The sequence below is a fragment of the Bubalus bubalis genome, chromosome 20 (genome assembly GCF_019923935.1).
Source record: "Bubalus bubalis isolate 160015118507 breed Murrah chromosome 20, NDDB_SH_1, whole genome shotgun sequence".
Classification (NCBI taxonomy): Eukaryota; Metazoa; Chordata; class Mammalia; order Artiodactyla; family Bovidae; genus Bubalus; species Bubalus bubalis.
Genome location: NC_059176.1, coordinates 31,166,828 through 31,188,698, shown reverse-complemented (window position 1 = coordinate 31,188,698; position 21,871 = coordinate 31,166,828). Strand labels below are relative to the sequence as shown.

The following is a 21,871-nucleotide window of genomic DNA, read 5'->3' as shown; positions in this document are numbered from 1 at the left end:
GTTCAGAGTCCTAACATAAACCGAATCCAAAAGTAAAATCAGAATATTAACTTTTCTATTTACAAAACTCCATCATTACATCTCACTTGCTCACTTGCTATGAATAAATTTCAGAGATAGACTCGGAAGGTGTTTCAAAATATATTTTAGGTCAAAGGAAAGTAAGAGAGATTAGAAGGAGAAGCTCTTTATCACAGAGTTATTAAGTATCTATTCTAATAATAGAATGTTAATTTTTCAGTCCTTTGTGACTCTTTGCGATTCCATGGACTGTAGACCACCAGGCTCCTCTGTCCTTGGGATTCTCCAGGCAAGAATACTGGAGTGGGTTGCCATTTCCTCCTCCAGGGGATTCCTGGCCCAGGAATCGAACCCAGGTCTCCCGCATTGTGGGCAGATTGTTGACTGTCTGAGCCACTAGAAAGACCAATAATGAATAGAATCTAGGATTTACGTCTTGTGATGTTCAATGGTCTTTCTACTAAATGATGGTTTCCAGTCCTTTTCAACTACTAAAACACATATATCCTGTCAGGTCTCAATTCGCAGTCATTTGTAAAGTAGTAAAATCTGTAATGACCCATTTCCAAACTAAGTAATTTTTTAAATTAATTAATTAACTATTGGCTATGCTGGGTCTTAGCTGCAGCGAAAGGACTTATTTGACCCCACGGCATGTGGGATCTTCGTTCCCCAACCAGAGATTGAACTCACGTCTCTTGCATTGGAAGGCAGACCATCAACCACTGGACCACCAGGGAAGTCCCTAAACTAAGTAATTTTTAAAGCCTCTCCCACTCCCACATACCAAGAAATGGCTCACCATAAGTAGCATAAAGCCTCTTGATGACAGTGAAAGAGGAGAGTGAAAAAGTTGGCTTAAAGCTCAACATTCAGAAAACAAAGATCATGGCATCCGGTCCCACCACTTCATGGGAAATAGATGGGGAAACAGTGGAAACAGTGTCAGACTTTATTTTGGGGGGCTCCAAAATCACTGCAGATGGTGATTGCAGCCATGAAATTAAAAGACATTTACTCCTTGGAAGGAAAGTTATGACCAAGCTAGATAGCATATTAAAAAACAGAGACATTACTTTGCCAAAAAAGGTCTGTCTCATCAAGGCTACGGTTTTTCCAGTAGTCATGTATGGATGTGAGAGTTGGACTGTGAAGAAAGCTGAGCACTGAAGAATTGATGCTTTTGAACTGTGGTGTTGGAGAAGAGTCTTGAGAGTCCCTTGGACTACAAGGAGATCCAACCAGTTCATTCTAAAGGAGATCAGTCCTGGAATTTCTTTGGAAGGAATGATGCTAAAGCTGAAACTTCAGTACTTTGGCCACCTCATGTGAAGAGTTGACTCATTGGAAAAGACTCTGATGCTGGGAGGGATTGGGGGCAGGAGGAGAAGGGGACGACAGAGGATGAGATGGCTGGATGGCATCACCGACTCGATGGACGTGAGTCTGAGTGAACTCCAGGAGTTGGTGATGGAAAGGGAGGCCTGGTATGCTGCAATTCATGGGGTCTCAAAGAGTTGGACACGACTGAGTGACTGAACAGAACTGAACTGAAGTAGCATAAGTGGAAGAAATAACAGACACCCACATGAAACCTAGAACAACATTCTATACTTGCCAACTAAAGTAGTTAGGAGTGATAGTAAATTCTAACAGGCTATGAAAGAAGTTTAAGAAACAACTTTTTTTTATGAGCTACATTTATAAAGCTGCCTACAATATCCTTATGCTTAAAATGATCCTTCTAATCATTGAAGGAAACATAAATATAACCCTGTCAGATTTAACAAACAAGTTGTCAACTATCTAGCATCTCTGATCCAAGATGTTCAAGTACCTTAAGATCCGTATAACACACACCACCAAGCAGGCAGATATTGGATTGTGCTTTTTCATCACTGTTGGCTCCAATATTAATATAATATCTATTGAGGCATTTCAAAATTGTAAACACATAATTCATGCATGGATAGTGAGCATAAAAACAAATGCCTTTCTGCATCTGGGGGATGAATTAACAGAAAAAATAGGAACGATTAGAGAAAAAGTGTGTTCTTGCTTCCTAGGGAGAAGTTCTTGCATGAGATCCTCATGCAGCCTGTGGATCTAGCTCCCAGAACAGGGATCAAACCCGGGCCACCAGCAATGGGAGCATGGAGGCCTAGCCACTGGACCACCAGTGAAGTCCTGGCACATACAGTGTCTTTTAAAAATTTATACTATGGGACCCAGAAAAAATTCTTCCCCTAAGAAAAACATTTTAAGAGAACTATCTCTATGTGCAAAGATGTACATCTAAAGTCACTTGATGATGAAAAATTAGAACCAACCTAATTGTGAAGCAACGGTTAATAGACAATTGTTATATTTTCATTGTTAATGTATAAAATAACAAAAATAAGTTAAAAGTTAATAGTAGTTTTCAGAAATAAAAATACTGATGAGGAAATAAATATTCATGGTAAGACACTGATTAAAAAAATGGAGAACACAAAACATATTCACAGAATGATTTAAATTATTTAAAGTGTACTATATAGTATATGTATATTTCTGCAAAGGAAAAGGCCTGTTTCTTTTAAATTATGCAAAATATTAACTGAAGTTATCCTTAGGTTTTGTTTTAGTGGGTGATTTATATTTCTTTTCTTAATATACTGGAAAATTTTCTCAGCAAGTCTGTGTTAAGCTAGTGAAAAAGTCAAAGTGTTAGTGGCTCAGTTGTGTTTGACTCTTTGCAACCCCATGGACTGTAGCCTGCCAGGCTCCTCTGTCCATGGGATTCTCCAGGTGAGAATACTGGAATGGTTTGCCAAGCCTTCCTTCAGGGGATCTTCTCAGGGGAATTGCCAGCAGTCCAGTGTTTAGGACTCTGTGCTTTCACTGCCCAGGGATCTGGGTTCAATTCCTGGTTGGGGAACTAAGATCCCATAAACTGCACAGTGTGGCTAAAAATAAAGTGGGGGGGGGTGGTATAAAATTAAAAGTAAGCAAAAGTTAAAGATATTTTATAAAATAATTTATTAATTAAAAAAATACACATTTCTACCTCATATAAGGACATATGAGGCTTTAGATTCTTCCTGCTGTCCTGACTCACATGCTACAGTGAAATTAAGGCATGTATTTCTAATAGAAGACAATACTGTAAGACTGCACCATAAAAACAAAACTAGAAATTTCCAGTCAGAAAAATCCTCCAAAGGAAGGATGAAGATTCTCACCCAACAACCCTGAATCAGTCCTGTATATGGAGTTTTTGCCAAAATATGGAATACTTTTTTTCTTTTAATACAAACATCTTACTTTGAAATCCTGAGATTTCTCAGAATTTCAATTAAAAATTAAAGATTTTTCAGAAATTATTTTTTAAAACATCTGCAAACTCATGAAAATACATAATTGTTCTATTATAAGGATTTTTCTGTTGTCAAGTCTTTTTTTCTTCATGTTACTATATCATGAAGTGTATTACTATGAAGTTACTATATCATAGACGTGTCATCCCAAGAAGCTATGTTATCATTTTACCTGAATCCATCTCAACGAAGATTAAGAAATACCATGTTTCATGTGATTCTGAGATGTTTATATTTTAACATCTCTGAGGCGTGGATGCTTCTCACACTTTCATGGCATGTCACATAAATTCACGGCACTTTTTCCTTCTTTACAGTCTTTTAAATAATGGTTCACTTTACAATGTGTCCAATTCAATTAAACATTCCAACCCCTCACCTCTTCCATTTGATCACCTCAAATCAATAATGCAAAACCTTGATTTTGTAAACTCCAAATTGCCAAAACCTCTAAAATTTAAGAACATTTCCTAAGTTCAGAACTCTTCTCTCAAAAATCAACAAACCACTTAACTTGACCAACAACTGGTTCGCAGTGAAAAGGATAGAGAAGACATATACAAATGTGTTGTTTCAGAGTTAGTACAAGGAACGTACCCAGGCAACAGTATAAATGTGTTACACACACATTTCAAGTTAGCCATCAATGATATATAAAGCAATTATTGAATTGATGGCCAAAGACATTGGATATGTGTCAGCTCTGGCTAAGACTCTGAAGCTAGACAGCTGCTGCTGCTGCTAAGTAGCTTCAGTCGTGTCCGACTCTGTGCAACCCCAGAGACGGCAACCCACCAGGCTCCCCCATCCCTGGGATTCTCCAGGCAAGAACACTGGAGTGGGTTGCCATTTCCTTCTCCAATGCATGAAAGTGAAAAGTGAAAGTGAAAGTGAAGTTGCTCAGTCATGTCCAACTCTTAGCAACCCCATGGACTGCAGGCTCCTACCCAGGAGCTCCTGCCAGGCTCCTCCGCCCATGGGATTTTCCAGGCAAGAGTGCTGGAGTGGGTTGCCCTTGCCTTCTCCAGCTAGACAGCTAAGCTCACTCAAAAATATTGGCCAGTATTTCCCCCCCTTTTAAGTAGAGGACCAATGAATAAGATTTTTTAAAGTGTTTTTAATGTGCATGAACAATGAATGAGTCAATATGATGTAACTGGGAGTCCCCTTCCTGTGTCCAAGCCATTGGTTGGTTAGGGTTTCATTTTGTTCTTTCTCTTTAGGGGTAAAGATGATCTTTTGAACCTACAAAAATTTTTAAGTTGTAACAACTTGATGTCCTACTTTTTCCTTCTCACTAATGTCATTGTGATCATGTTCTTATTCCTTAAGACAGCTTATGAAACAGCGAGGTAATTTAAAATTGCCTTTCATGTTGAAAAATTTGAAACTGAGAATCCAGTGATATTTAAAATATAGATTGAAATAACTGCTGCATAAGAGTCTCCTTTTAAATTTTTAGTTTTTAAGTTCTTAATTAAAACAACTTGTAACATGTTTTCTGTGTTTACTAAAAGCAATAATAAAATATTAAGTAACACCTGAAAAAAAAAAATAAGGGAATGAAACTATCTAGCTTCCTACATGACTGAGATGGTTTCAGTTCAGTTCAGTCACTCGGTCGTGACCAACTCTTTGCAACCCCATGAACCGCAGCACACCAGGTCTCCCTGTCCATCACCAACTCCCTGAGTCCACCCAAACCCATGTCCGTTGAGTCGGTGATGCCATCCAACCATCTCATCCTCTGTCGGCCCCTTCTCCTCCTGCCCCCAATCTTTCCCAGCATCAGGGTCTTTTCAAATGAGTGAACTCTTCACATCAGGTGGCCAAAGTATTGGAGTTTCAGCTTCAAAATCAGTCCTTCCAATGAACACCCAGGACTGATCTCCTTTAGAATGGACTGGTTGGATCTCCTTGCAGTCCAAGGGACTCTCAGGAGTCTTCTCCAACACCACAGTTCAAAAGCATCAATTCTTCAGCACTCAGCTTTCTTTATAGTCCAACTCTCACATCCATGCATGACCACTGGAAAAACCATAGCCTTGACTTGACGGACCTTTGTTGACAAAGTAGTGTCTCTGCTTTTTAATATGCTATCTAGTTTGGTCATAACTTTCCTTCCAAGGAGTAAGCGTCTTTTAATTTCATGGCTGCAATCACCATCTGCAGTGATTTTGGAGCCCAGAAAAATAAAGTCAGCCGCTGTTTCCACTGTTTCCCCGTCTATTTGCCATGAAGTGATGGGACCAGATGCCATGACCTAGAAGCTGCTTTTCTGACAAGGACTTTATATATCTCTGGTGGATGGCTCAGAACCTGGGTAAAGGCAACTGCATTATTCCTGAGGAAGGACAAGCAGCTTGTTGTGACCCTCGGTCCCTGACATCACACTTGGAAGACCTCTTCAACCAATATATAATTTTTTTGAAAGTTGTAACTGTAATTAATATCCATACTAATTTTGTTTTCCCCAAACCATCTGTGTTTAACTTGGGATAGACATTCATCTCAAATAGTCCTGGTATATTACAGAAGACCAAGTAACTATACCTGTTTACTTATGATTGGTCCTTCCACATTAGAAAGGAAAAACTTATTCAATTTTACCAGTGATATCTGTTAGACTGGGCTTCCCAAATGGTGCTAGTTGTAAAGCACCCATCTGCCAATGCAGGTAGATATAAGAGACGCAGGTTCAATCCCTGGATCAGGAAGATCCCCTGGAGAAGGGTATGGTAACCCACTCCAGAATTCTTGCCTGAAGAATCCCAAGGACAGAGGAGCCTGGCAGGCTGCCATCCATAGTGTCACACAGAGTCAGACCCAATGGAAGCGACTCAGCACACATGCAAGCCTCTGTTAGAGTGTATCTATGAGTTAGATACAGTGTATCTGCAGTGTATCTAGAGTGTTAGAGTGTATCTAGAGTGTATCTAAGCAAAAAACATAGGAAGAGAACTTAATAAAAAAAAGGAAAAAGCAAAGACAGTAATAGACCCCATAATTAAGGCAGCAATCGCAGGGGGTGACAAGGTGGCAAACATCAGACATTCTAACAGAAGAGAAAATTATAATAGAATAAAAAGATGAAACATCTTCGCAGCTGAAGGATTCATACATTCATGTGCATCAATTGCTTTAATAGACCCATACTCAATTTATAATAAATTTATGAATGAAGGAATAACACATTAAATATTTGTAGCAAAAGTCCCTATCTAACTTTGGTTATGACTCTCAATCTTAATACTGATATTCTTAAAAACATGGAATCCCTGAAATGTTTTTCTGGCAGGAATTATTAGATATGGTGGTGTCATATTCCCTCAAAGGGCATTTTGCTTATTAATTCATTCAATAGTCATCTTTCTCAACTAGTAAACAAGCTCAGTAAAGGCAGAAGGTGTTTTTATAGTTTGCATCTCCTTTATCCAGCACTGTATTCTCAGCACCAATAAAAGTGTCTGGCACATAGCGTGTGTCTAATACATAATTGTTGAATGAATGGAAACTGTACATATCATTTAGGAATTTCATACAATTCACTATATCTTTATAGCAATAAGATAGAATTGCTTATTACTTAAGACTAAGTACAGCACGCTCAGAAATTTGTGGCCAAGTATCATTTGAAGTGTATTTCAATACATTTCAATACATTGAAGTGTATTTCAGCTTGGTAATTAAATAGAAGTTTTACACTTTCAAGTAATCCCTTCCAAATACTCCAGCACAAATACTTGAAATTAGTATAAGTCAGATACTCATGCACAGCCCATCAGCAAATTCCTTCTCAGAAAGCGAGAACATGAGGTATAAGTGGACATGAAGAGGCCTGGGTCCTATGTTTCCTGCTATAAAAACTACACGTAGTGCTGGACTTCCTGTGGTTAGTAATACTCTGGTAACTCGTTTGGAGAGTTAGAGGCAGTGTTTGTGGAGAAGCAGAAGGCTTGCTAGCTCTAGTGGCTGAGTGCCAGTGGAGGGCAGCAGAGAGCTACTTCAGACAAAATAACATTTAAGAGGAAGAAAACAGCTCCCAGTTGAGAGCAGGGTCCTTCGCCAGATCTACCGCCTGCTACTGAAGAGGCAGCCCATTTGGAAAGCCAGCCCACAGGGTAGCCAGCAAGAATGGAATTCCCAAATACATTAATGTATGAAGCCAAGAAGGAAGGGAGATGGGCAAGAAACAAGGCCAGAACACTCAGGATAATTCAAACTGGGACTCAGCACAGATCCCAAGAGCCACTGATTAAGATAGTGATCTCTCTCCAGAGTTGCTGAATCAGAGGATGTCTTACATTTGTTTTAATTCCAAAATCCAGGATCCTAAGTCGTTAACAAACATGTTTTGAGTATAACCTTTTTCATTGATTGTCCCTCCTGTAGAAAATATAAATATTATGTTTTTACATTATTTTTGCTATCTTTTTACAAAGATTATCCCTCAAGAAGAAAATATAAACAATATAGATAATATAAAATTGTTAGTATTAAGAGGAGAAAATCATACATGAGTGAAAAGTAACAAGCACAGATTCTATCATGGTGCAAGGTTCCCAAGAATGCCCTAAAAGTTGAGACTTCTCAAATATATGTGGTAGGATCTTGGTGAGGCCTAAGGAACAGCAGCAGGCTAGTCAGTAACCTGGTTTCCAGTGTGAGGACATCAACCCTGAAGACCACCCACAGGAAGATGCAACCTAGTGGGGCCAGAATTCATGCGGCTGCTCTGGGTCATCCTAGAGGTACGAGATCAGGTGAGTAATTTAGTCTCTCTAGGCCAATTTCCTCACTTCTAAAGTAAAATAATACCTGTCTCTTGAATCTGAGAGGAATTCACAAAAGAAAATATGCCTTGCTAATTTTATACCAATATAGGGTACTTTTATTACCAGTCTGAGTTGTATAAAGAGCAGGAGGACATCTAGAGAGATGAGAAAAGAGAAAGCAAAAAGCATCTTAAAAATAAGCCCTTGAGAGATTCAGAATTTTCTTTATGATGAACCTATTCCTTCTGTCAATCCAGGTCAGTATAGTTTTGATTCTCCTCATATATGTCTTGAGCCTCCCTGGAGCCTATATTAAATGTTGAGCATATTTGCATCTGGATAAGGAAATAGCAACCCACTCCAGTATTCTTGCCTGGAAAATCCCATGGACAGAGGAGCTTGGTGGGCTACAGTCCATAGGGTCACAAGTGTTGGACATGACTTAGCGACTAAACCACCACCACCATATTTGCATCATAGGGTAATATGTGCCTCCTGTGAACAATCTTCTCCTTGAGAAATACATGTGATGGTATTTTAAGCCACACAGAAATGGGAGACATTTTACTGCCATCTCTTGAAGAAATGTATTCATAGGGCCACAGAAACGGGAAGGAAATGTAGGCTGCTTGCAGCCAGAATACTTTGGCTCTGGCTAATAATAATAATAAATAATCATTACCATGAGGATATGAGAACATGTTAGATAAACTCAAATACAGCTGCCCCAGCTTTGTGTTCAGTTGTTCCATTCCCACACTGTGATTTTTCTGGATGGACAGCAGAGGGCTGAGTGAATGCCAACAAACTGGTAAGTGTTGACTGGAAAGTCTAATATTTTTGCCATTTCTAAAAATCAGACAAAGGGGGAGATGGGCAGGACATGAAGAACTAGGATTCCTCAGTTCCTTTAATTGAAATTTCTGACAAGATGCCTAACTGGAGAATTCAGAATCTATACTGAAGAGTCACAAATGACCACAGAGTTACCCAAAGAGGGTCCTGGCAAATGAGGACTGGAGAGTTATTGATTTACAGTTGTTTTGAGCAATAAGGGACATGGGGTGTTCGACCTCCTCATTTTGTAATTAAGGAAGCTAAGGTCAAGAAAGTGGCATGGGACTTCCCTGGAGGTACAATGTATAAGAATCCACCAGCCAATGCATGGGACATGAGTTCATTCCCTGGTCGAGGAAGATTCCACATGTTACAGAGCAACTAAGCCCATGTGCCACGATTACTAAGCTCATGCTCTAGAGCCTGTGCTCTGCAGCAAGAGAAGATATCACAATGAGAAGCCCGTACACCACAACAAAGGGTAGCTCCCACTCACCACAACTAGAGAAAGCCAATGTGTAGCAACAAAGACCCAACACAACTAAAATTAATTAATTAAAAAAAAAAGAAAGAAAGAAAGTGGTGTGACTAGCTTAAGTTCTCCCTGGGGTTAATTATGTGTCTAGTTGTCTTATTAGACTAGATACTACCTGGCTAAAATATCTAGTAAGTCAATCAGTGGCGAAATTACATAGTAAAAACGCAGAAAGTACTGGTCAAAGTAAAATATAATAAACAAAGTTGGCTTCCTTTAAAGTTATAAAACATGGATCCATACATTCCAGCAGTCATCATCTGCTTTGCTATTAGGAATTGAAACACACACTTCACGGAGTGCATGAACAAACTATGCCCACACACGTTGCCAGCTTATAAGCTCACAGAGAATAAGATGAAGTCTTTACCTCTGTCTAAAGTATGAAATGCCAAGAAAATGCTAACATAGTTACTCTGAAATGTCTTAGGCTATGCAGTCTCTGCCATTACTAAGACTTCACCTGTGCCCAGATAATCCTTGATACAGAAAGAGATGAAGACTATCTAGTAATGGGAATCCTATTTCTTTGAATTTAAAAATATTTCAAGCAAGGTGATATACACAGAGTATATAAATATGATGACTTAAAGGAGGGAATTATTTTTAGTGTGTTCCATGATATTGACTAGACAGCAATCTGAAATCATCTAAATGGTTGATCCAAATGGAAGGAAATATTGGAAATTTCTAACTTTTTCCAATTTTGTTAAGTATTTGTGCAGTAATACAATTGATTTTAATTTGGAATATTAGCTAAATAAAGCACAATCCATAAAATTATTTTTTAGAACTAGTCTCTTGAAATTAAAAGACAGTTGCTTCTTCAAAGAAAAGCTATGACAAACCTAGACAGAGTATTAAAAAGCAGACATGTTACTTTGCTGACAAAGCTTCATATAATCAAAGCTCTGGCTTTTCTAGTAGTCATGTACAGATGTGAGAGTTGTACCATAAAGAAGGCTAAGGCCGAAGAATTGATGCTTTTTAACTATGGTGCTAGAGAAGACTCTTGAGAGTCCCTTGTATAGCAAGGAGATCAAACCAGCCCATCCTAAAGGCAATCAGTCCTGAATATTCATTGGAAGGACTGATGCTGAAGCTGAAGCTCCAATACTTTGGCCACCTGATGCAAAGAGCAGACTCGTTGGAAAAGACCCTGATGCTGAGAAAGATTGAAGGCAGGAGGAGAAGAGGGCAACAGAGGATGAGATGGTTGGATGGCATTACCAACTCAATGGACATGAGTTTGAGCAAATACCAGGAGATAGTGAAGATAGCAAAGCCTGGTGTGCTGTATAGTCCATGGGGCTGCGAAGAGTCAGACATGACTGAGCGACTGAACAACAATAACAGTCTCTTGACATGGAATTTAAAACATTAAAAGAATGTTCTAATCATTTTTAACTGCCGTATATGCACACTTGAGGTTGGTAAGCATCTTTCTTTTTCTCATTGCCATAATCTATACTCCGTAAGATCTCCTTGAATACAAAAGAGTACTGTTTGCCAGACAATTAAGATTTATTAGAAAACCCGAGATATCTCACTCTGAAAGCCCACTCCTCAGTAAACTTTCCACAGTTACTACTGAGCACTATTGTCACTAGATGTCGCTGCTGCTGTTTGAATAACATTTTTTTTAACCTCTTTCAAAAAAAAAAAAAATTCTTGGGGTTTGGGAAATTGTTTTTAACTTAACTGCTTTTGCGATTTTGATGAGTGGATGATATCTTCTATATTAATGAATGCAGATCACTTATTTTTCAGATGAAGGAAAAAAAACCAATAAAGGTGAAGTAACTTGCTAAGAAGCCATAAGAAAAGCATGGTAGAGCCAGAGCTAGAAAGCTCTGTTCTAATATCTATATTTTTTTAGGTTTAAAAAAAAAAAACTAAAATATTTTAAATGGGAGCAATAAAGGTAATCATCTTTTAGCCAAAACTGAAAAAGATACTTATTATATATTAATTTTATTTTTCTTTCTGTCTAATATCCTTCACCTTGGAAACTGGATACATATGAATCCTGATGACACAGGACTTTCTCTGGCCAGACTTTAAGAAGTAAGAGAACCTGACAAAGGCCATCAGCTAAGCTCAGGTGATTCCTTCCTCAGGACAGTCTCCTACAAAGAGAGGCTGGGGGAGGAAATGCCAGCAAGCCCAGGACAGTCTCCTCCATAAAGTTAGTAAAACTAGCAAGCGTTCACAACACACAAACAATCTGATACAGAGAGCATCTCCAACCCAGCTTTCCTGCCAAAACAGAAAAGAAAGCCAGCAGAGTTCTCTTCAGAAGGCAGGAGCTAAGAAGGAAGCAGAGGAGGCTGTGAGCAATCCTGAACTGCTTTCACACACTGAGGTGAGAAGAAAGAGGAAGGCAAGTTAACCAAAGAGGCAACCAAGTGCCACGGCTGAAGCTTCCAGATTCTTCGGCTCCTAAGAGAAAACCAAAATTTCACTATCCCTCGGGTGTATTGGCAGGCAGGAGATAGAGGGAGGGGAGCCCTCCCACCCTTGCAAACAGTGGTTGGACCCCCTTCTCAGTCCCCACCTCAAGTAAAGAAGAGTAGGGGGTGTAATGGACGTGCCCTGAAAAGAGAAGGAGCCAGCATCGCGGCTAGCCTTGGGAAAATCTCCACAGATGAGCATTTTTGTTGCGTTAAGTGGACTGCATTAGCAGCCTAAACACGTAGGGGAAGGCTAACATCGCCTGTTAATATAATGCGGGAAAGGAATGATAGACCTGGGAGTTGAGAGTGAAAGCGCTAGTTTGATGTAAAACAAAACGAAAAGATTCTGGGGACTTAAGTTCTTAGGGTTTGGGGCGTTGCCTCACACCACCGGGGAGGCATGTACTGGGCCATCCGTTTTAGGAGAGATAGCTGTATCTATATTTCGACTATTTAGAAAATACTTCCTGCAGTATGAAAAAGAGGTCCATGGTTCTGAGGTTGTCTCTGGGATGTCTCCTTTAAACTCCGGCAGCGTCGGGGCTGAGAACTGACAAGTAGGGAGGTTCTGAGAAACTCAGCATAGAAATGGTCACCTCCACCCACCTCGAGCTGCGTCTTTTCTGTCACACTATTTGGATAGGTTGTAGAGACAGAATAAAGATAGGCATGGGGAAGGTGAGAAATTGGGAAAGGAAAGCAAAGAGGGGAGGAAGAAAGGGAAGGGAAAACTTTAGGAATTAAGCCAAATTAAAGTCCAATTATTTATCAGGGTAGGGTTTTGGTTTGGGGTTTTTATTTGCCCCATACGAATTCAGCTTGTTTTTCCCTCGGCTTTCTAGCAAACTTTCAGCTTGAACAATGTTCTAGGCACATAAAGAAAAGCAAAACAAAACTTTGGACGGATGGGGCGGGTAGAAACGCATGCAGGGTAGTCGCGCGGCTGTGGACAGACAGCTCGCTGCTCGCTACCAAGCAGGGCACCCCCCTAACTTCAGTTTTCCTAGCCCCTCGCATCCGCTTAGCATCTCCTTTCCCCAAGATCTGCTTGAGAGCAGGCAAGATCCGGATGTAAGGCTGGCTTTCTCTGTGCGATGAGCCAGCCGATAGATGGGAGCCGCCAAAACTAAAATCCGAAATCGTCCCTGGTCCCTTTGGAGTCCATTCTCAAATTACTCTGCAAAATGTGGACGTTTCTCGAAACTCCAGGATTCAGTGTAAAGACCTGGGATTTCTCCTGGTTCGGCCTTCCCGGGCCACATGGGTGACCCCTCCAAACATGGTTTTCTCCCAACACCTTTACCTCAGAACTTCAAACAACTCATTTAGGAAAATCAAAGGACTCTTTGGGCTCGAGGGTTTGATTAGAAAAGAACCCGGGCCGCACAACTCCGCCTTTGCGGCGGGGAGGGGCGTGATGTGGACCGGGGAGAATTCGGGGGTAAAGGCCCCGCGGTGAACAACTGGCAGACAGGAGGACCCGGGTCCGGGCTGTGTAATTTCCCTAAGAACGCCCTTCAAAAAGCACTGGAATGTGGGGTCTCGGCATCAACTGTTGCCTTTTCAGACCTGAATTCAGGCTGCTCTGGACGAAGTGTGGTCAAAAGTGGATTCTCTCTCCAGACCCCAATATTCCCTGATCTGCTTTCCCGGCGCGCTCTAGCGCTTTGCTGGAAGAGGATCGCGCTGCCAGAGACTAGGCGCTTCCGTCAATTGCACAGAGCAATTATTAAGAAAATATTATGACGATGTTGTAGGGTGGAAGGGGACTGAGGGGTGGGGGAGGGGGGAGTTAGTTTGGAGAGCAATTTGCAAAGGAATATTAACTTTGATTCCCGAGGTCACCGCCGGAAAACGGGCTGGCGTTGGCTGAACTGCATAGCTCTTCCTCTAGGTGGCGGCCGTTGGTACCCAACAACAGTTAGGCGGTGCTGACTCCAAACAGGATTAAGCTTCTTGCTGGTTAAAAATAATAATAGTAATAATATAGAGGTGTGGGGCTGTTTTTCCCTCTTTTGGATATTTATTTATTGCAGGGAAAAGTCATTGATTTTTCTAAGCAAACTGTGTTTCTCCTTCACTTGGTGGAAAATAAAAACTGTTTGAATAAATAAGTTATTTCTGAACATTTTGTTGTCAAAGTGTTAAATGTTCCCGTCATTTTTATTCAAACACTAACATGATTACAGCCAATTATATATTCACCAGTGTTCTTTATTTTAGAGTAATTGTACTTGTCACTAATAAAACAGAGGCATAATGGATCGCTACTGTTCTGGATTTTCAAGCAATTTTGTGTAATTTGATTGAATTATACATCTTATCTGCTACTTTTTTTATTTTTATATTTGGAGATCCTATTTTCTTGAAAATTGCAGCTCTATGCTTGTTTTGTTGTTTCACCAGTAACGTACACTTCGGTAACACTGATAAATAGAAAGAGTCCCTTTGAAATGTCGAAAATCAGCTGTTTCTTTTCCCACCGCCCCCCAACCCCCCCTCCCCGAAATTCGATGCAGGGAAGACCTGAACTCTGCGCTGCCAGGCTGTCTGAGCCAGTGGGTGCACGCTTACCCGAAAAGTCCAACGCCAGGACAAACTCTCCATTCACCTCAAACTAGATGCCTCCCTGCCTCTAGTCTTTGGGGTTTTGTCTCTTTCCCGTAATGATACTGTTGGGTGTCTGGGGCTTCAAACATGCCAAGACAAGCCGACCATGGGCTCAGTCCGTGTGCAATAAGTATCAAGGGAAAGAGTATATACAGCACCGTGGAAAGATAAACTGTATATATTACTCCAATTACACAACCCCCAAACGTCCTACCTACCCAACCATCCCCCAGCAATTACAACAATTATCTGTCTATTCGCCTATGTTCTTTTTAGTTTCAGATATACTTTAGAAAACCGAGATCAATAGTTTTTTGTTTTAAAGATAATTTCAATTAGATGATACAGGGTTGGGGGGAGGGTGACACATATACCCAGCGTTCACATATCTAAACAAATAAAGAAATAAACGTGACAGCAGACAGAAAAGAGTAGGATTTTAAGGGGCCATGTCTGCAACTAAAAGAGCAGAGACTATGCAATGCTTTTCCCAACAAATCTCTCCAGTTCCTAGCACACAACTAAACGCCCCTCTAGGAGCTGCAAACGCCAGTTGGAGCCAAAGACTCTGACAAGTGGCTGTGTATGACCCAATATTTATCAATAACAATAACAACAAAATCAAGTGAAACCTAGGCTGGGGATTTTGAACTGCTTCTAAAGCTGTGGCGTGGATATGCACGTGGGAGAAAAAAAAAAGTCGCTGGAGATGAGTTGGCTCCATTTGTCCGCCCTGGGGAGCAATCCCGGGGCAAAATCCAGTGCTAATTGATCCCAACCAGCCACACTATCAGCTGAAATCTTTGAGAGGGACAAAGACAGAGGAGCGTGTGCTAAAGATACTCTAAGCATTTCTTCAAGTAAATCGCCGTGTGTAATCAATAGCATGTGGAGTATATATAAATAGGAAAAGAGAGCCACTTCTAATCAATGGGGAAAACAGTGTTCACGCGTGACTCCAGACTTCTTTAAAATCTAGTGTCTCCTACCCTCCGATGGCTTTGTGGTCCGGACTTCGGATTTCTAGGAAAACCTGCGGGCCGCGTTCAGTGTTCCAAGCCGGAAAGCAGATACTCAGCTCAGCTAGGGGCTTTTCGTCTTCTGGGGTGTTTCCCCTAAGGCCAAAGGATAGGCTACCTAGGCGACGATCACAGCGCGGGGTGCCTCCCGCGGGCGGCCGCGGGGACTTGAGTTGGGACCGCTCGGGAGGGAGCCCCGCGCCCCTCAGCTCTGTCCAAGGCAGCAGCGCTCAGCGACCGCCTGCCAGCCTCAAGGCTGCTCTCCAAGGAGCCGGGCTTTCTCAGCGATCCCATTTCCCTGTGGCCTCATCTATCTTATCTAACAAGTTCACGCTCCAAGAGAAAAGAAAAGGGTGAGGGGAAAAAAAAAAAAGGAAAAGATCTTCACCGTGGTGATTCATAGTTCACACGCTCGCTCGGGAGCCAAACTTGCCGACCCGGCTTTCTTCTTGAACGGGTACTTTCTCTCCAGAGTGCTTAGGACAAGCCTAGAAGGAAGATACTAAACAAGAACCTATCTAGGATTGTTTTTAAAATAAGAGTGACCCCACCCCCCATCACCACCACTACCTTTTTTGTAGATTCTGAACCGGAAGAGTAGAGTTGTTTTGTTTGCACATGATAACGGTCACTTGTTCCTGACGCTATCCTGCATCTGCCTTACCCTGGCCGCTCCTCTCCTCCCTGCCTTCGCCTCCTTCGAAAGGGCCAGGGCCGGAGAGAAATAGGGTTATAACTGCTCTCCCCCATCACCCCTTCCATGTAACTGAATATTCAAGTTAACTTAAACCGGCTTTTAACCCTGAGCTGTGCTTTATACAAATAATAAGCTGAAAACCTTTAACTGGGCTCTTTTTTTTCCGCCTTCACTGTGGCAGATGACCTCTTAGCCCAAAAATATTGATCTGTATGCCTGCTTCCGGCATGATGTGCAAACACGAGACATCTGGGCTTAAAAGGTAACTCTAAGAGGGGAAAATCCGGAAATGAAACCTAAAAGCAAGTCTTCTAGGAGGATTGCGCTCGGCAGGCACGGGCGACAAAGGAGCGCGGGGCAGGCGCGCGGGTGCGGGCGGGGAGGAGCAGCGCGCAAGGCCAGGGAGCCAGTATTCCGCTTTGCTCCTCGCCGGTACCGTCGCCGTTACAGCCTCCAGGGGTTAGCGAGGGAGGCAGAAGATCGGGACTTTTTGCAAAACGTTGCTTCAACATACCTTCCACTGCTTCGAGCTGGAGGGGGAGGGGAAGACATACAGGAACTGCAGTTCGAGAGTGAGGAAGGCAGGTGGGTATGAGATAGACAAGAAGTAAAAACTGGCTCATGGGTTTGTCCACCTGGGTTTTTAGAAAGGAAGCGGATGTATTTGATAAGTAAATAGTATTCTTTGTCTCATATGACTTTTCAAATGCGAAGGGGGACTTGGGGATGGAGGGGTCTCCGCGTGCCTCCTGGCCTGCTCACCCCAGCGCAGGCAGTTTTCTCCCTCGTCATTCCCGCACAAGCCATCAGTGGGTTCGAGCATTGTCTAAAACATACTCATCTATCTTCTGTTTTGTTCGGTGCTCTTCGTGTACTTTTTAACTATTTAGAGTGACTGGTTTGGAGCCGACTGTCCTAATAACTGCCAGTAAGCCGCACCTTTTCATCTTTTCTCTCAACGACTGGAGTTTTGGGGGACCTTTGGAACGGTGCTTCAGAAAAGAGGAGACCCGATGCCCCACATTCTCTGATGAGTGCCGTTAGCATTCCCAAAGTAGATTATTTGGTCTCCTGTGGGAAATCAAAATGAAGCTCCAACTAATTAAAGAGAACAGTGAGGGGACAGTAAGGAGCTGGAACTCCAGGGGCTCAGCATTTTGAGGCCTGTAAGTTCTTCTTTCAGACTGCTATATGTTTATGAAGTCATTTCCCCCTCTTCTTTCAGTGCCCCACTGATGGAAAATCCAAGGTAGCATTGCCTTGTGTGCTGACTTTGGCCAACTCTCACTTCCTCCCTTTTCAGATAGACTCAAGGGTTAAAGCTAAGGACCCAACACTAGCTTCAGTCATTCCCGCTTATCATCACCCCTTCAACTCTTTGTCTTTGCCTTTCGCATTTCCTGACCCCTCTGAAGGATGGGCTGAGCCTCTTCCTAGGGCAACTAGAAGAAAAAAAGAAACTGGCCTCTCAGGGTGCGATTGCCCAAAAGGTGTGGGACTTATTCTCCCAATTGGATCAGATCAAAAAAAATGGAATAGGCCTGTGCTCAACACTAGCAGGACTCAACTCCCTCTGCAAATTGTCCACAATCAGAGATCCCAAGCACGCTGGCAAATAACGGGAAACAAGTAAGGGCTAGGGGGCATTTTATATTTAAAAGATCTGTGCAGTGTTCCACTGAAAGGTTGTTCAGAGAGACTTTTTGAAGGTCCTTCGACGTTAGGGTGGTGATATTTCCTTATGGATTTCTCCATACCTGGCTGTCTGCAGGGTTAGCAATGGGAAGAAGCTTCTCCGGAGTGTATTTTGTTGCAGGTCCCAAGATGATTCCTTTGGATGAGTACGTGCTTGCCTCCAGAGAGCTTGGAACCTCTCTGGCAGAGTCACAGAAACCTTCCTGGGGAGTCCCAGGGTCTCTATCCAGACCTCCTCTTGCTTCTCTTCTTTTTAATTTTTTTAACTTTGGACTTTCTCGCTTCCGAAGTGTTTCCCTAGCTTTTACAAGTTAAGCATCTCGACACTCAAATACAAGGCTCTCCCATGGATTTTTTTTTCTCGAGGTTCTCAAGCAAAATTGCCGGTGCCACAATGTTATGATGGAAGGATGCTGAAATGACAGGCCTAGTAGACGCTTGTCTTAATCATCGGCTTCTTAATTTAGTTTTAGTGAGGGGAGTGTGTGTGTGTGTGTGTGTGTGTGTTGTACACGCGAGCGCATCTGCGCGCGCACATATGCGCGCCCCTGGGGATATTCAGGGTGCGCGCGTGCGCGCGCGCGCTGTAAGAGCAGCGGCTTGACAACCTGCAGCTCCCTAATGAGTGATGAGGCAGGGCTGCTGCACAAAAGTAACACTTCCCTGGTGTGAAGACCTCTCACTGAGAAGTTTAGTTCACTACTGTTCTCGCAAACCTAATCGTATAACCTGTAACCAAAACCCACAGAACAAGAATACAACACGCTAAAGAGTAACTTATAATCACTAAATGTTAGCACCATTACCTGCTGTTAGGAAAGGATTACAGACGAGTTGGCTTGAGCGAGAGCAGACCTCAATAGTCACGGGATCTCTGGAAATACCTGGATGTCTCCGTAAGGGTTCCGCTCACTCCCAAACGTCACCGGGCCAGAGACTCCCCTTGCATCTGCAGGAAGAGAGCTTTATCCAGAGCTTGGCGCTGGGCCTGCTCCAAGGACACCCTATCCAGGGAACCCAGAGCAGGGTGGATTTTAGGCAAAGATGGCTCGCCCTCCTTTAACCAGCAGGTAACAAGGGGAAAAGAAGCAAAGCACCGACCAAAGCGGGAAACAGGCCCTAAGGAAGACTCAGGGTAACCCCGCCAAATGGAAAAACCAAACGTGCTGCTCCCTGCAAGTTGGCTGTGGAGCCTTGACTATTTAATTAAAACTAGAGATGGAATAATCTAATTCATTTCCCAAGGAATTCTTCCCTTGGATCTGCTCACTCTTTACAAGGCCTGTCCTCATTTAGGGGGATGGGGGTGGGGGGGCAGACAGAGAAGTTTACCACTATATATGCCAGAAAATTACATTTGCTCTAACTTAGGCTTTGACGTTAACACTGTACATTTATAGATCCATGTGTATGAGAGCTCAAGATTAAGCTGATGATGATACAATATTAAAGTGATAGAGAATTTTTTTCAGATCTGAGACCACCAGATGCCTTCTGTCTTCTGAAGGTAACACAGAGACTGCATGAGGTGGAAATACAGAGTTAGGGTCTCATGTGTTGAGGAAAGAGGCCTGAGGTGGATGTGGGCAGTCTTTCAAATCCAATTTGCACCCAAATTGGCCGGTAGGATATACAAAGCTCTATCCAGGGACTTTCAACTTGAACAATACTCTGTCCAAGAACCCCCTCCCCCTCCATTTCATGTAGTAGCAGTTCTAAAAAGAAGCCATTGCTGAGACAAATGTAGGCTGCTGAGTAAACAGTGCGTGTTTTGTTGAACAAGCCCATAGATTAATATAGATGTACATACATATATCATTCTATCTCATCATAAAGTCTAATTAAAATTATTAGAAGGAATTCAAGCTCACCCCCCCCACTTCAAATAACCTTTGTCATTGGGAACAATATATCTTTAATATGATTATATTAAACTATAATCTATTTATTCCTACCACAAATATCTTAAGACTTGCATCCATGCAACCCTTGAAATAATATAACACATTTTAAATCTGCATGCAAAACATTTTCCCAGTCAATATATGCTCCTGGCACATAAAATCAGATTAATCCGGCTCTCATTAGTAGACCCCAGTTTTTGCTATTTGAAAGTAAACAGAAGAAAAACTTATTTTCACCTGCTAAAATTTTATGCAGGATTACAAAACAATGAACACTCAGCTTCGACCTAAGAAACACCTTAAAACATTAAAAATTCATCAGTCAGTGCTAGTGTTGTATTCAAGGAATGCTCCTCCAGTTTGCTGCTGAGCTCGGATTTGAATAAAATGTCCAATGTTAACAAACAATACCCACGTTTGGCACTTTGTGTATTAAATTGATCAAACAGATTTTAGGAGGCACAATGCACAATTTGTACAGACCTGATTGAGTTAATATAATATCAGCAAATTTTACATCGAAATGATTCTGTTTCTTTTCTTTGTGTTTAAAACCAGCACAGATTACAAATTTTAATGATCTGAAAATGTTTGGTATACAAAATCATGCTTATTTCAGTATTAGCAAAAACACAAGAAATTTTTCAACACAAACACCCAGCTGTGTCTATTTTAAAAGCAGTTCAATGACAGCTTGCACTTATGAGCATGCAATCAGCTAATTTCGCTTTTTTTTTCTTCTGTGTTAATCAACACTTTCCTTCCTGCATATCAGAGTACAAATAGTATAGTTACTCCACATCAGTAAATGTTTACGTAACCTGTCCTTTCCCAAGAATCCGGTTACACCGAATCATTTCACGCTAGACCGACTACGAAAACGTACCGGGCCGTCCACCTCAGAGGGAGCCCTTGTGTGCCATTATAAGTGGTGATGAGGAGGGGGGCTTTGCGGGGCGGGGGGGGGGGGGGGGAATGGGGAGGAGTAGGTGGAGGAATGGAGAGAGGGAGAGGAATAGAGGGAGTTGAGGGTGGGGGGAGTGAGGGGGAAGGAGGGGGAAGAGGGGAGGAGGCAGGAATGCGAGTTGAGGAAAAGTAGGAATAACAGGCTTGGGGCGGGGAGAAGGGTGGGAGGAGGAAAAGTGAGCCGAAAGAGGAAGGCCCACAGATCTCTCCAGCCGGGCCCGAAAAACCCATTAGCTCACCCGGCTCCGTAAAAAATACGAAGCTTAGAAGTCAAGAGTTTGGGGCCCTGTCACCATCAACGGAGATCGCTAGAACCTTTGAATTTCCCCACATGTAAATACAGTTTCAAGTAAGGAATTATGTAGACATAGGGGGAACCCACACACACACATATATACAGTGAATGGATAGTTGAGGTTAGTCGAATGTTCAAAGCTCCTTTATTGCCATTCCTCATAGATACATATTTTAAAATCATTAGCTATTTGTAATTGTCTCTTATTCCCTTCAGCATTTATTCTTTCTCATAATTTCAAGGTGGGGTGGGATGGGGAGAGTAGAAAAGCTGTCAACCTGAGTATTCATCAATTTCATTTTTTAATATTAGAACCGAACTTCTCACATCACAGACAAGCACCGCTTTTTTCTTCGTTTTTGTAAATAACCAAATCTGTCATAATTGAGAGTTTATCAAAGTGAAGAAAGGTTTACGTTCTATGATTATTTACCTTACAGAGGTAAAGGTGCTTTTCACGTATGCTGCTCCTCCACCTCCCTCTTCTCTCAGCCTTCATCCTCCGTAAAATGTGGTGTGTTTCGTGCCCATGTGGGATGAAACAGCCTTTGATCAGTGTGCTTCGCACCAAATTCCAATCCCTGGGAAATGCTGGGCCTTAGCCCTGCCCCTGGCCACGGGATCCCTTTAAAGCCCTCGAATCACAATCTCCCCACTCACTTCAACCCTCAACTGAACCTTCCAGTCCTAAAGCCCAAGAAG

At 42.1% G+C, this 21,871-nt stretch overlaps 1 long non-coding RNA gene across 2 annotated transcripts; it reads right to left on the bottom strand.

Moving 5' to 3' along the window:
* Positions 1 to 253: 253 nt before the first annotated feature.
* Positions 254 to 21,850, bottom strand: LOC123330740. Of its 2 annotated transcripts, none has more exons than XR_006546833.2 (3): positions 21,603 to 21,850; positions 18,811 to 18,953; positions 254 to 319 (listed from the first exon to the last, which is right to left on the bottom strand). It is a non-coding gene; the product is annotated as an uncharacterized LOC123330740 (long non-coding RNA). The 2 variants fall into 2 exon arrangements; XR_006546834.2 differs by lacking the exon at positions 21,603 to 21,850 and adding an exon at positions 20,795 to 20,920.
* Between the last annotated feature and the right edge of the window lie 21 nt (positions 21,851 to 21,871).